Source organism: Columba livia, chromosome 4, assembly GCF_036013475.1.
Source record: "Columba livia isolate bColLiv1 breed racing homer chromosome 4, bColLiv1.pat.W.v2, whole genome shotgun sequence".
Lineage (NCBI taxonomy): Eukaryota > Metazoa > Chordata > Aves > Columbiformes > Columbidae > Columba > Columba livia.
In genome coordinates this window covers 16,174,465-16,186,987 of record NC_088605.1, presented here as the reverse complement: position 1 = coordinate 16,186,987, position 12,523 = coordinate 16,174,465, and the positions used below count along the sequence as shown (strand labels likewise).

The 12,523-nt window shown below is 44.8% G+C and overlaps 1 protein-coding gene across 1 annotated transcript in view; it reads right to left on the bottom strand.

The window, feature by feature from the left end:
* Window positions 1-12,270, bottom strand: part of C1QTNF7 (C1q and TNF related 7) — a 51,456-nt gene extending 39,186 nt beyond the window's left edge. The window contains exon 1 of the mRNA XM_005501322.4: window positions 11,717-12,270. The gene's annotated coding sequence lies outside the window, so the exon portion shown is untranslated. The remainder of the gene's footprint in view (window positions 1-11,716) is intronic.
* Between the last annotated feature and the right edge of the window lie 253 nt (window positions 12,271-12,523).

Here is a 12,523-nt window from a genome sequence, read left to right as displayed (position 1 = left end):
TATGGAGTTAACAGGAACCACAAGGCTCATTTTCACTATTGCATACAAAGACTGTGCCAGAAGGACTGAAACACTGATTTAGTGGCAATGTAAGATGACGTGGCAGGTAAATGTTAACCAGAGAGCACATTTCCCAATATGGTAAGGTTTCATTATCTTTAGATGGTTCATCTGGAGATAAACTGTGCCATTTTTTTGCTCTGTGGAGGTACAGTGCTGTCTAAAGGCACTTATGCTGTTTTTAGGATAAGCCTTGGGCCACAGGTCGTTTTGGTGGAGGCACTGGGCTGCTCTGGATCAGTTCAGTCTATCATGACTTAATCGGTCTGTCCCTGACAGAGGCAGCCTGTCTGCTGCAGTGCTACCTCAGGGGTGTGCACCACAGCTCCCAGTACTCCATGAGGACATGTTTGCAGAGATGCAGTGTTAGAATAGAACAACAGGAGTAATTTGTGTTGAAAGGGACCTTTGGAGTTCATCTCATCCAACATCTGCTCAAAGCAGGTCTAATCAGCTGGCAGCTGTCTCTGCAGTATGTTCCATGATGACTTTATTATTCAGGGTTTTCCACTCCACACAGCACATCTGACCTCCTTTACCCCCAAGAGCAAGGAGCTGACTCAAATATTATGATCCAGAGGGACTTTCCATTTCTTACCCCAGGTAATTACAAACTCTTCATTATCGCAATATCTGATCACCTAGTCATTTAATTATACTTATCTGGTGTGGAAGCCAAAAATAAAATCTCATTTCACAGATGTGAACCAAGGGCACAAGGATAAAATTATTTGCCAGAGATCATATAGTCTGTGCAGAGTCAGAAATTGAGTGCTCACCTCTTAGGGCTGGCATCCTACCTACTGTCACCCTCTCTGTGCATTCCTGCTATTAGGTAGCTATTAGTTATTAATAGCCACCCTGCTATTACAGATAATTTTTTAAGGCTAGGGGCAAAGTAACACAGCACTTGTGAGACACCAGCTAGGTAATGGGTTCCAGTGGTGAAGCTGAAATTGGGGGAAAATTTCAAAGTCCTAACACTGCTGCTGTACATGTGGTGGGCAGCTGTGCTAGGGATCATCAAACGAATTATTCTCCTTAAAATCCAGCCCTTTTGACAATCTGGAATGGGATCCAAATTAGTAAAAGTTGGGTCCACTGCTGTCGTTAAGAATTCCTTTTATATTGATAAAAAATTATATGAAGGTGAGTATTGTTGTAACTTTTTTAAATTGCAGGCCTGGAAAAATATACTTAAGACATCTGGAATAATTTTTTGGTTTAAAATTCAGTTCATACATAAGAAGGGCTTAGGACGAATTGAAAGACAAGATAGTCTTGTCTTGAAAGACAAAAATGAAAATGTTTAAACAAGTGGCTCATATGCATGGCCCTCACATTTTGATCTCACATTTAGCTTTTGGTGAGTAATACTGTTTTATGCATGGTCCCACCAGTATATATATAAAAATAGAATGTAGCTAGGCGACAATATATTACTTCTGGGAGAAACAAAAATCATATAGCATGGGTCTCAGATCTGTGCTAGACTTGTTCTGCTTTCTGCAGCAATCTAGTTAAGCTTCTTTGCAACCCCTATGTGGATGTCCCATACTGTCAACCCCTCTCTTGAACCATGCTGCATACCTTCTCAGACTTGCTGAGCCTGCCAAATCAGGACTGCAGCAATATCTCACTTAAGGTGAGATGCTAATGGCGCTTTTTTGCCTGGTCTCAGCTAGTATATTAACTAGTGAACAATGGGCAAGGACTCAGGAACTACAAATTCCTGTTGATGCTTCAAATTGCACACTAAAACTGAAGAATTCTGACTTTTTAATGTGTAATTTCTTTTAATTTTCATGTCATTAATGTATAAAAAGATAATATCCTTTTTAAAGCTGTAGTGTGTGACATCTTGTCTGTGTAACTTCTCAGTCTTGAAATGTGAATGGCCAGATCTTGAGCTGACATAAATCAGCACTGCTGCACAGACTGCAAAGGCAGCATAATTCATTTACACCATCTGAAGGTCTGGCTCAGAAATGTGCGGAAGCATATATATTCCCTTTCAAGTCACATGGGTGCCGCTGGAAGATGACTCAGGACCTGACAGCTATCATGACTTTATATGCACATCAAAGCTTATCCTTAGGCCCTTTACGGTACCTCATGAGAGCTGAACATTTATTTTTGAATGCTTCACTGAGCTATATAATTTAGAAACATCAACAACACATACCATTAAAACCCCTCAAAAACAAATCTCAAGCTCAGATACAAATGTCCTGAGCCTGCCCTTGAGGAGCTGTGCCATCTTCCATTTGAGGGTCAGAAAGAATTTTTAAATAAAGTGCCTTGTCTCTTAGAGGTCAGACAACATGGATGAAGCCTGGAGACGCTCTAATGCAAGCACATTCTCTCTCTTCCCTTGTGGATGCATAATCAGCCAAAAGCAAAACTCATTTCAACTACTGCTGCTTCATCAGAGGTAGGAAAGCAAAATAAACTTTCTGGCAATTAGAAAGCATGCTTTCTATCAGCAGCTTGTCACTTTCCCATCAAAAAATCTGCTGCTTATGTACCTTCAACGTGATGGTAAAACATCACATTTAATCTTTTGACAGTTTAAGAAAATGGTCCTTTTTGCAACAGATCAAATCTCCCCTAAATTATATCTGTAGCCCTTCCTTCTCTACAACCTTGGAAAAAACAGGCAGAAACAAAAATCAGTGCCCCAAGATATCACGTTCAAGATATATCTGGAAATTTGAGACAGCTTTCCTCCTTCAAATTCATCAGTCTTTTCATCAGATCTGGAGTGAGGTTGAGGCTATTTCAGACCAAGCTATTGAAAACATCAAAGAGAAATGTTCTTTCCTTGCAGTGAGCTGGAACCAATCTCATTCCTGCAAGTATGAAGCTTTCTGACACAAAGGGAACCCTGACCATCCCTCATGGGTGTGCCATGAGAGGAGGCATCTCTTTAACTAGGTAGAGAAGCAGCAACTTGCAGTGTATATCACTATTTGAAGAACAGCCCAATTTGAAAAAAAGTAAACAGCTGCATCACTGATACAAACTAATATAATGACATATGGTTTCTTCATTTGTGAAAAGGCTTCGGGAACTGAAAAGCAGATTGCAGCTTTGCAGAATGAACTGGTGCTGGTGCTCTTGTTGCACATAGCTTAAAACTTCTTAAGCAACACAAGCTTGTCTGGATTGAGTTTTGTTTTGATTTTTGTTTGTTTGTTTTGGTCGGTTTTGTTTGTTTGTCTGTGTTTGGGGGTGTTTGTTTGGGATTTTTGTTTGTTTGTTGTGTTGTGGTTTTTTGTTTGGTTGGTTTGTTGTGTTTTTTTTGTTTAATCCAAAAATAGAATTGCTTCAGCTCTGTTCAGGCTTAGTGTTGTTCCATTTATCTTCAGTTTTCTTCTTGAACACACTGTTTTCCCAGATTGCTTTCCAGATATTTCTATGTGAGGGACAGGAGTGTAGTAGCTGTAGCAGGGCACTGAGGGCTCTCTGCACTGCTATTGACTCTGATCCTACTTTCCTTCTGTTTTTCTTCTGTTAATCTGTTCTGCTTCTCAGGCTTTCCTTTAGCCTAGCTGATATCCAGTTTGATTAGAAGTCCTTTGCAGGCCTGGTACATTTTCCAGTTCTAACATTAAATAGAAATAATGAAGGAGAAGAGTTTCTCGACTGCTCCAGCCACAGGAGATGCTGCTCACAGTACAAGAGACTGCTGAGGAGAGGAGCATTGGTCATAGAACAGCATCCCCCAGCCTTAGCACCATTCCAGTGTAAGGTTTGCTTTCCCACGTCCCCAGCAGAAAGCTGCATACAAAGCTATTTTGCATTTTCTTACAATCTGCTCAGCTGCTGCAATCAAACTTGAGACCCCAAACTTCCACAAGCAGTGTGCTCTGCGGTGGCTGCAGTATGTGCACCCACACACCTGCGGTTGCAGGGCCTCATGCAGGGCTGAGAGCCCTGCGGGGTGTAGCCTGTGTCATCATGTCCCTTGCTGCAACAGGGGATGTCCCACATGAGGAATGAGGAGCGCTGCAGCATCCACCAGGAGAGGGCACCTAACTGAACTCTATTTTTCGAGATATAGTTGAAGAAATCAGTACATCCATCAATTTTCTAGGTAGTAGGGCTAGGTTTAGCACAGAAATTTGCAGATTGAGCTCAGTATTCTTCCTGTTTTACCTTTTGGGTAATAAACCCATAAACCCCTGGGGGGCAGGTAACACCATGCTAAGGAGCCCTGCCTCCCTTTCCTCGCCTCCCTGAGCACCCTATTCCTGGTTACACAGTGACCCACAGCTGCAAGACCAGCCTAGCCTAGCCCCATTGTCCCCATCTCGTCACCCCCTCAGGCAGAGGTCTGCAGGCTGCCAAGGCCTGACAACTGGACCCACTCCCATTCCCACACCAGACACTTTCTGTTTTGTGGACACTCAGGCATTTCGACTATCCTACTGCCAGTATAACTTGCCTTTTCTCATCACCTTTCAGACACCCAAGGCACAGAGACCTCCAGCAGCAGCCCCTAGATTCTGCCCTTCTGCAGAACAGGGCTGGTGTTGCTGCTGTCTCCAGGAGCTCTTAAGATCTTTTTAAAGCTACCACATTGCTGTGACTTCAGTGCTGCCCGTGCATGGCAGACATGCTGTGCTGAGGTGACAAGGTGCCTGGAGAAGAGCCTTTTTTAATGAACAATGACATAAGCTGGAAGCAGTAGGAACCGGTGATCTGAAGTATATGTCAGCAGAAGTAGGGTACATATATGGTGTGTAGGCTCAGTATACGTGCATGTGCTGAAATACAGATGCCCCAAGGCTAGCTGTGGCCTCCAGCACTGATACGTAGGTAAAAGCAACAGTTTTCTCAGTCTTATCTGAAAGAGGTTTGGACTCAGGCCCTGTTACATTAATGCCTTCAGGCATTTAGTTGGGTAAAGCAACGCTGGTTCTGTGGAAGCTCCCGGTGCAGCCCTGCCTGGGCACTGTGCTGAGATCCAGCCTTTGCTCTTGGGCAGCCAGGGTGAAATTACGTCTTCAAAAGCTAGAAGGGGTGTGCTGGAGCTGCTGCCAAGACCTGCCTTTGGCACCCACGCAACAGAGGCCTGAGACGTCTGCTACACATAAGTAATGTTCTGAAGGCCTAAATAGATAAATATTATAGCTGTTGGCGAAAGGAAGCAGTGCCAGACGCTTTTGGCCGGTGGAACAGGAACCTGTCCCATTGCCTCATGTTGAAAAGGCTTTGGATATTTAGGGCTTGTAAAAGTCAGAGGGAGGAAGCACTGGTAATGATACCTGACACATATTTGCTTCATTGATGGACAAATTAACCTTGATTATCCAATTTATAAATCAGCTGTAAGTGGAAGAGGCCTTCCTCACCCCCCACTGCTGCATATTTGGGGGATTAAGTTGTTTGTTTTTAGTGATAAATTAGAAACATCTGCTTCCGCTGACACGCTGGAAAGGAGGCACGTACAGCAAAGCGGCTGGATGGGCTGCTCCGATGCTGGGTGGGATTCGGTACCAGGGCACGGTCCTGCCAAGCTCTGGCCACAGGGTCCAAAGGAATGAGGCTGTCTCCTCTCTGCATGAGGGCTTGGTGGGGCAGGGGAGGTGCATGGCTGCTCCTGGGCTTGCTCAGGATGTTTTCTGGGGACGTCAGAGTGGCAGCGAGCATCTCCAGCGGCATGTGCTCAGCCGGGCTTTCCTTTTAAGGGTGTCTTGGCAGTTCTTCCATTCAAGCAAAACTGTTTCTGCTATGGGATCATCAAGTGCTAATGTCAAGGAATCCAAACCTCATGCCAGAGTCATCCCAGAGGTTGCTCAAGCGTGAGCAATGATGGCAGATAGCAGTCCGGCCACCCTTTCTGATGAAGAAAATGTGCTAATTGACGGAATCGAGATGTTTTACAACCCTGGCATATCCCCACAGAGGTGATACAACTTCCTGATTGCTGAGACAGGTTGGAAACAGCCAAGAGACACATGTCAAAGCAATTCACATGGGCTTTTGCCACATGCAGGATGTATGAAAACAGCCCTCCTGGCTACAAGATGTTATCTGCAGGAGTGCAAAGCTGGGGCTAAATCCTACCAGGTACAGCAATCCCAATATAACCTGGGCATTTGGGGAGCCAGATCCACGACGGACCTTGTCTGTGCATTGCCTTTTGGCACCCTGCCAAAGAGAACCACAAGGATTGTTTAGGCTTCAGTGTGGCTTGGATCTCCCTGCAGGGTTTTAGTACATGCCCGGTTGGGCTGCAGAAACAGATGTTTTACATGCACCAGTCAGATTTTTTTTTTCAGCCTTTGGCAACTGAAACTCTCAGATGGCAACCCTGGTCCCCAGGGACAAAGCATGCCTGCAGGAAGGGAGAAACCAAGATGGCTAGGTTATTTCTAACAGCTTCTGTTCCCAAGATGCCCACATTTTTTGCCTCAATATTTTCTCCAGGTGAGCTTGAGGACTGTGTGCAAGATTTTTGGATAATCCGTCGGGTCTGTCAGAGCAAGAAACCCCAGGCAGTTTCAGTGCACACTTTCAGACTGGCTGTCCGCTACAGGTCTGATGAGCTGGACACCTGTACCGTTCAGGTGTGATGCAGTGCAGTGTAAATGTATTTCTGTCTGACAAACTCCAGGCACAGACATTTTGAATTGCGGTTCTGCCTGAAGCAGGCTACAAAATCAGGACTGAGGTGCATGGCCCATCATCATGCAGGGAGACATCCTAGACATCCTGCAGGGGACACTCGGTTCTCCTTAAAAAGCTGAAGGTAACTTCCAGTGCAACCTCCAAAATCCCCTTCTGATGTAGAGCATGGTGTAAAGATGTAAAGCTTAAAATACAGCGAAATGCAGCCCCTCCTCTAGAGAAACTGAAAAATACGCACTGCACATCTACAGAGCCAGGTGAGCAGCAGAGCCCTCCAAGAGCTGGGGCCAGCTCTGGGCAGAGAGGACCTGCTCTCTCTGGGGTGCAGGAGGGAGGGGAAAGGTAGCAGGACAATCTGTTTCACAGCCACCCAGGACCACTGACTCTGCTTGTCCTGTGTAAACTATTTTCTTCTGCCTGATTGCCCATGTTACTTGATATTTGCATTCCCATGGGGGGCACTCAGATACCTGATGAAGTTGTTGATGATGAAGTTGAATCAAGAAATGAAACTTTTCTTTCTTTTCCCTTTACCTGAGCTGGGAAAAGAAGTGAAAATTTCCTTCTTCCAGGAAAGAAGCGGGAGCTGTGATGTGGACATGAGGCCTTTATGCAAACTGCTTTGCTGGAGTGTAGACCATCCTATTCCCAACCCCAGAATCACTAGCTCTCCCTGGAATGATTTCTCACTGCCCCACCTCAAAGCTAGAACTCAGAGATCATCTGCAGATGTGTATTGCCACTTTCTAGCAGGAATGCCTGCACTGAATAACAGAAACTCAAAGAGAGGCCAAAGCAGCCTTGGTCTTCCTCCAGCCATCAGAAAATCAGCTGTCAGGACTTCCAAGTATTGCTGCCTTCCCACGTCATTTGAGCAGAGGTTACAGGACAGGCCATTGACCACTGTTGATCCAGGGACGAATGGCTGCTATCGGGTTCTCCTGAGAAACTCCCTGTGAGGGAAGTGGAAAAGGGGGAGTCCCTGGGTAAATACATAAACATTCCAGGAAAACGGAAGGGTTATGAGAAGGAGAGTACGAGATCGGTAATTTGCAGGAGGAAAAAGGGTAGAGGAACTGAAAAGAAGTTGGAGACAAGTAAAGATGTGTGGGATGGGGATTGCTGCTAAAGCAGAGCTGTGATCAAAGACTGTTCTCGGGTTTAGGACCAAAAAAGGACAGGCTCTGGAAGACAACCTTCAGAACACATCCATACAGAGCTGGAGCTCGTAAAGACTCAAAGGAGCCAACTGCTCTGTTAAAAAAATACAAACGACATGGTGTCTGGAACAAGAAATAAATGCAAAAAGTAGCCTAAAGTGTTTCTCTGGTAAGTCCCAAAAGAGCCACTTCCACTCTTTCGTGATGGTGAAATGGGACTCAAAAGACCAGTCTGGGATGTGTCAGGGAGGTTGATCAATCCCCAGGTGAACTGAAGCTCAGAAGACCGGCACCATGCAGGAACATCAGTGCAGGGCTAGCAAGGCTGGCGTAACATCAAGTTTTTATAGACTGCTGAAAAGGGAAAAGACTTTTGGTCCTGGGTCGTAAGTGCTAGTGAGAATAGCAGACATGTTCCAGCACAGGGAATGTCTCCCTCCAAGAAAAGGGAGAGTTTTCCTGGACAAATCCAGAAAGAGTTCAGACTTTTTTTTTTTCTTTTTTCCCCCAAGGGTGAAAAATGGAATAGAGGTCCCTCTCTCAGCAGCTCACAGATCCGGTGCCCCCGTGCTGCTGTGACAGGGTGCCCATGTTGGCCTGGACCCAGCCATGAGACCTGCTGGACCGACAGAAAGAGGTGGGATGAGCAGGGTGGACACACACCTCTTCAGCTCTGCCCTTTGAACCCTTCGTGTTTTCATAGCATTGTCACACCCTGTTTTTATTGCACATTTTTTAACCTAGATTTCAGGTCCCGCCTCTGTTATTAATACCCTTTCTGCTCTCATTTTTCCCAAAAGAAAAATATCGTAATTGAAAGAATGTAGCAAAAACTGAGAGAAATAAAACAGAGGGCATGAATTACAAAACATCCGAAAAAACCATCCCACTACTGAACAGTTCCCTTCCTTCCACAGTTTTAACCTTGGACTCTAGCCAGATGTTCCTGTTTGTTGCAGGGTGTTTGATTTGGGGTTTGGGGTCTCTCCAAAGGGGGAAGGCAGAGCGTAAGCTGAAAATAGGATGGGTGGCCTGATGGTGTCCAAACATAGTCAAGTATCTCCATTAAATCTTGTTTGAGATTTGGCCTCCACTTCTGTAGGCCCCACTCGGGTCTGAGAGATGCAATACTTGTGCAGATGAGGAAGACAAATTCAGTAGATAGACTGAAGATGAGCCAATACATTTAAGCCAGCACGACATATGGACTCTCACATCTCTGCCTAGGAATGATTGCTCCCCACAGATTTCTTCTAGGTTTGCCCAGAAGAAGTAAAACATCCCAGACAGTGAGACTTTTCCCCTCTTTCCCTCTGGATTGTTTTATAGCTGTATACCTCTCACTGCCAGGATCTTTTTTTCCCATTATGCACAGTCTATTCTTCCACTTTAAAAATTATCTTCATTATCCTCTGTGATAAGAATTGATTTTGTACTGAACACTTCTGCCCTTCCCAACACGTACACCTCACACAGAAATGTGTAAACTATTTGATCATATTGTCCTATCATCCCCACCCCAAGCTTTAGTGAAACCATAAGGTATCTTTGAAGACTTGAGTCAGGTCCTCTGCAGTTCTGACTTCATTGCTTTGAGCCTTCTCATCTGCATCTGAGGTGAGGCTTGATGCTAGACACCCAGGAATGGATTCACACTGCTTTTCTAAAATAAAAAATGAATCCTAATTTATGAAGAACCCAAACAACTTAATTCAGCACTGGGAAATCAGAGTAATATGGATTTCTTCTTCAACCCAACAAAGAAACTACTCTACTGATCTGCACCTCTTACTTTAGAGAGACTGTAAGCAGAAATGAATACCTTTTGTTTACAGTTGCAGCCCCATGCCTGTAACTAAAATGTAAATCTGGCTAGAAATTATCTCACTTGCACAGACCTGTGAATGGACATGTCTTGGAGAATTAAGGATACAAGTCAGCTCTGTCACAGTGAATGGGACAGAGGATCTTCTGTAGGCACTCAAACCCAGCCCTCACTCTGCTGGTTTTCTGTGGATTTCTACCTTCTCACATTGTCACTGGGACTGAACCGTAGAAAAGTGCATCGGTGAAGTGTGGAGATGGCAGAGGCTGTGAAATAATGCAGACACTACTTTCTTTGTTTGCATAATCTTCTGTTACTGCTGCTGGGCCAGAAGCAGTCCCTGTGCCTGAGATACTCAGTTTCTGAAATGGTCTGGTCTCCTGTGTCATTAGGCAGTGTGGAGCTGGACCAGGCTTTACCACCTGCGCGCTCACCTCCCCTTCAGATCAGTGCGGCATTGTGGAGAAAGGACAAGCAATCGCTAAGAGAGGGGAACACGCTACCCAGTCCCCACATCACATAGTCCTCACCCAAGTGATGCCCGATGGAGGTGTTTTCGGTCCTGCCTTTCCAGAGCCCAGTGAGGATGGTGATGGTTGGCTTCCCATTCAGCACAAAACTTAACACAAAGCTTAACCCAGGGGCAGTGTTAAAGGAATCAGGCTTTCCTCCGTGCCAGCAGACAGGCATATCAGCTCCTCCACTTCCAGTTTTGTTTTTCCACACCCTTTCCCCTGCTCTCCCTGCTCTGTGTTTCTCTACTCTTAAGCGCATGGCCCATGGGGACACACAGCCCTGGATTCCCACCTACTCCAAAAGGGAAAATCCACTCCAGCAGCATATCTGAAATTGTCCCAGGCCAGGGAAAAGAGGGAGCAGACACTGTAGGAAGAAGAAATTTTCTGTCTCTTCAATAGACCGTGCTATATAACACGATAGGTGCGTGGTTTCTGAAGCAAACTGCTGTTTCTCCAGCCATTGGAGTCAGTGAATTTCCACAGCTTGCACAGCTACAAGGGCTGTGGGTAGTGCTGTGCTCACACCCATGTTTTCCTAAATCTTCAGCCTGAAAAGCTTCATCATTTCCTTGAAAATGAGTGGGTTAGAGAAATTAGCACCACTGTGAGTATCAGGTTTTGGGGAGCTGGCACGCAGGCAAACCTCGCCTCAGCCTTGCCTGGATAACAGTAACCAGAGACACAGGGGAAAAAAGGGAGCAAGAAACCACTAATCCATCCACACTCTCACCTGCCCCGGCCAAAGTTGTGTTTAACCACTTACATCAGTGTTTCATTTATATTTAACAACACATGTTCTCTCCTCAGTCTGCACATAGGCACAAAGCATACTGCTGGTAGCAGTGGAAGCACAAAAAGTTCAACGACCTTGAAAAAAAAAACAAACCAAAAAGGAATATAACAATAATAACAATAACAAACAGATGTATTTGTGAGAGTTTCATAAGTTAAATGCAGGAGCTTAACTTCACAAGAGCACAGCCCTGAGGCAGAATGATTTATTTGATATTTACAGGTTTTTTTGCGAAACACGTTTCTATGAAACCATAGCAGCAAAGGTTAAAGTGAAGATTTGGAATGATGTTGGAGTCATGCACGAGGGGAAAAAACAGTAATCTCTGTTCGGGTTAACAGAATGTAAGATTAAAGCTAAATACAGAGAAATATTTCAAAAGATTTTATGCATTTAAATCAGCCTAAATCCTGTGACAGGTATACATTTTTATTTTTTTCTTTTGCCAGAATATTGTGTTCTTGATTTTTTTAAAAAAATCTATCTGGAAAATTTCTGACAGGAATGTTATGTGCATAAATGTCCAAGTTTATTAAACTGCTCTTACAAGACAAGATACATAAACAGATTTCACTGAAGCTCTGCTATGGTTGATTTATAATGGAAACACATGTATCCCAGTAAAATCTGTATTTTTCTGAAAGATCTCTCTATTTCATTCGCTTCTTCAAATGCATTTCAGAAAAGTCAGTGTAGGAAAGTAGAATCAGTTACAACTTACCTTTGTGCTTGAGTAGATGACATCAGATTTTTCAGGCAAAGCAACACGCTTCTTTTGGGTACCGTCTTAAGAGTTGTAAATTCAAGCCAACAGGTAATTGTGGGTGATTCAAAATCCTTTAAAACAAATTTAAACACCGTGATGACAAATAGTGCACTTTGTGAAAACTTATTTGAAGCCTGATGCTCTTGTATTGAGTTCTGTAACTGTCTGTCTCAGCTAAATAAGCTCCCACTCCTTTCCTCGGCCACTCGCCAGCTTTTCTAATTTAAAGCAACTGTGAGCTCGCTGTGAAACTCCTGCTGGAAGGAGCTCAATGTATAGCGTGGAGCAAGGAGCAAGCCTGTGCTCCAGACCGACGCGGCAGGACAGAGTCCTAACCGGCCCTGGGGCATAGCCTCCCCGAGGTAACGTTATATCATCTTTGGAAAGCATGACAGGCTAAGTTGTCTTCTTCTCTGTAAAGACACAGAGAAGAGGAAAAAATCATGCTGCTTCTGGCACGTAGTCCCCTCAGTGTGGGATCTGGGAGGAGCAGCAGCTGCCTCAAAGCAGAGGAAGAAGCAACAGCCTCAGAAACATAAAGTGCTCAGAGCTCCCTGAGGAGCCTGGTCCCCAAATTAGCCAAAAGATTCCCAGTATTTTTAGAAGCATTAGCCCTTGGTCCGAGGCTTTGGGGATGGGTCCGGGGGCTCTATCCTGGGCTTTCTCCACTAGTGCAGTGTGGGGTGTCCCTCTCATGGGGTGGTTGGGATACCCAAGATGAGGTCCATGGCTGAGGACAATCCCAAACTTCTTGACTTTGGA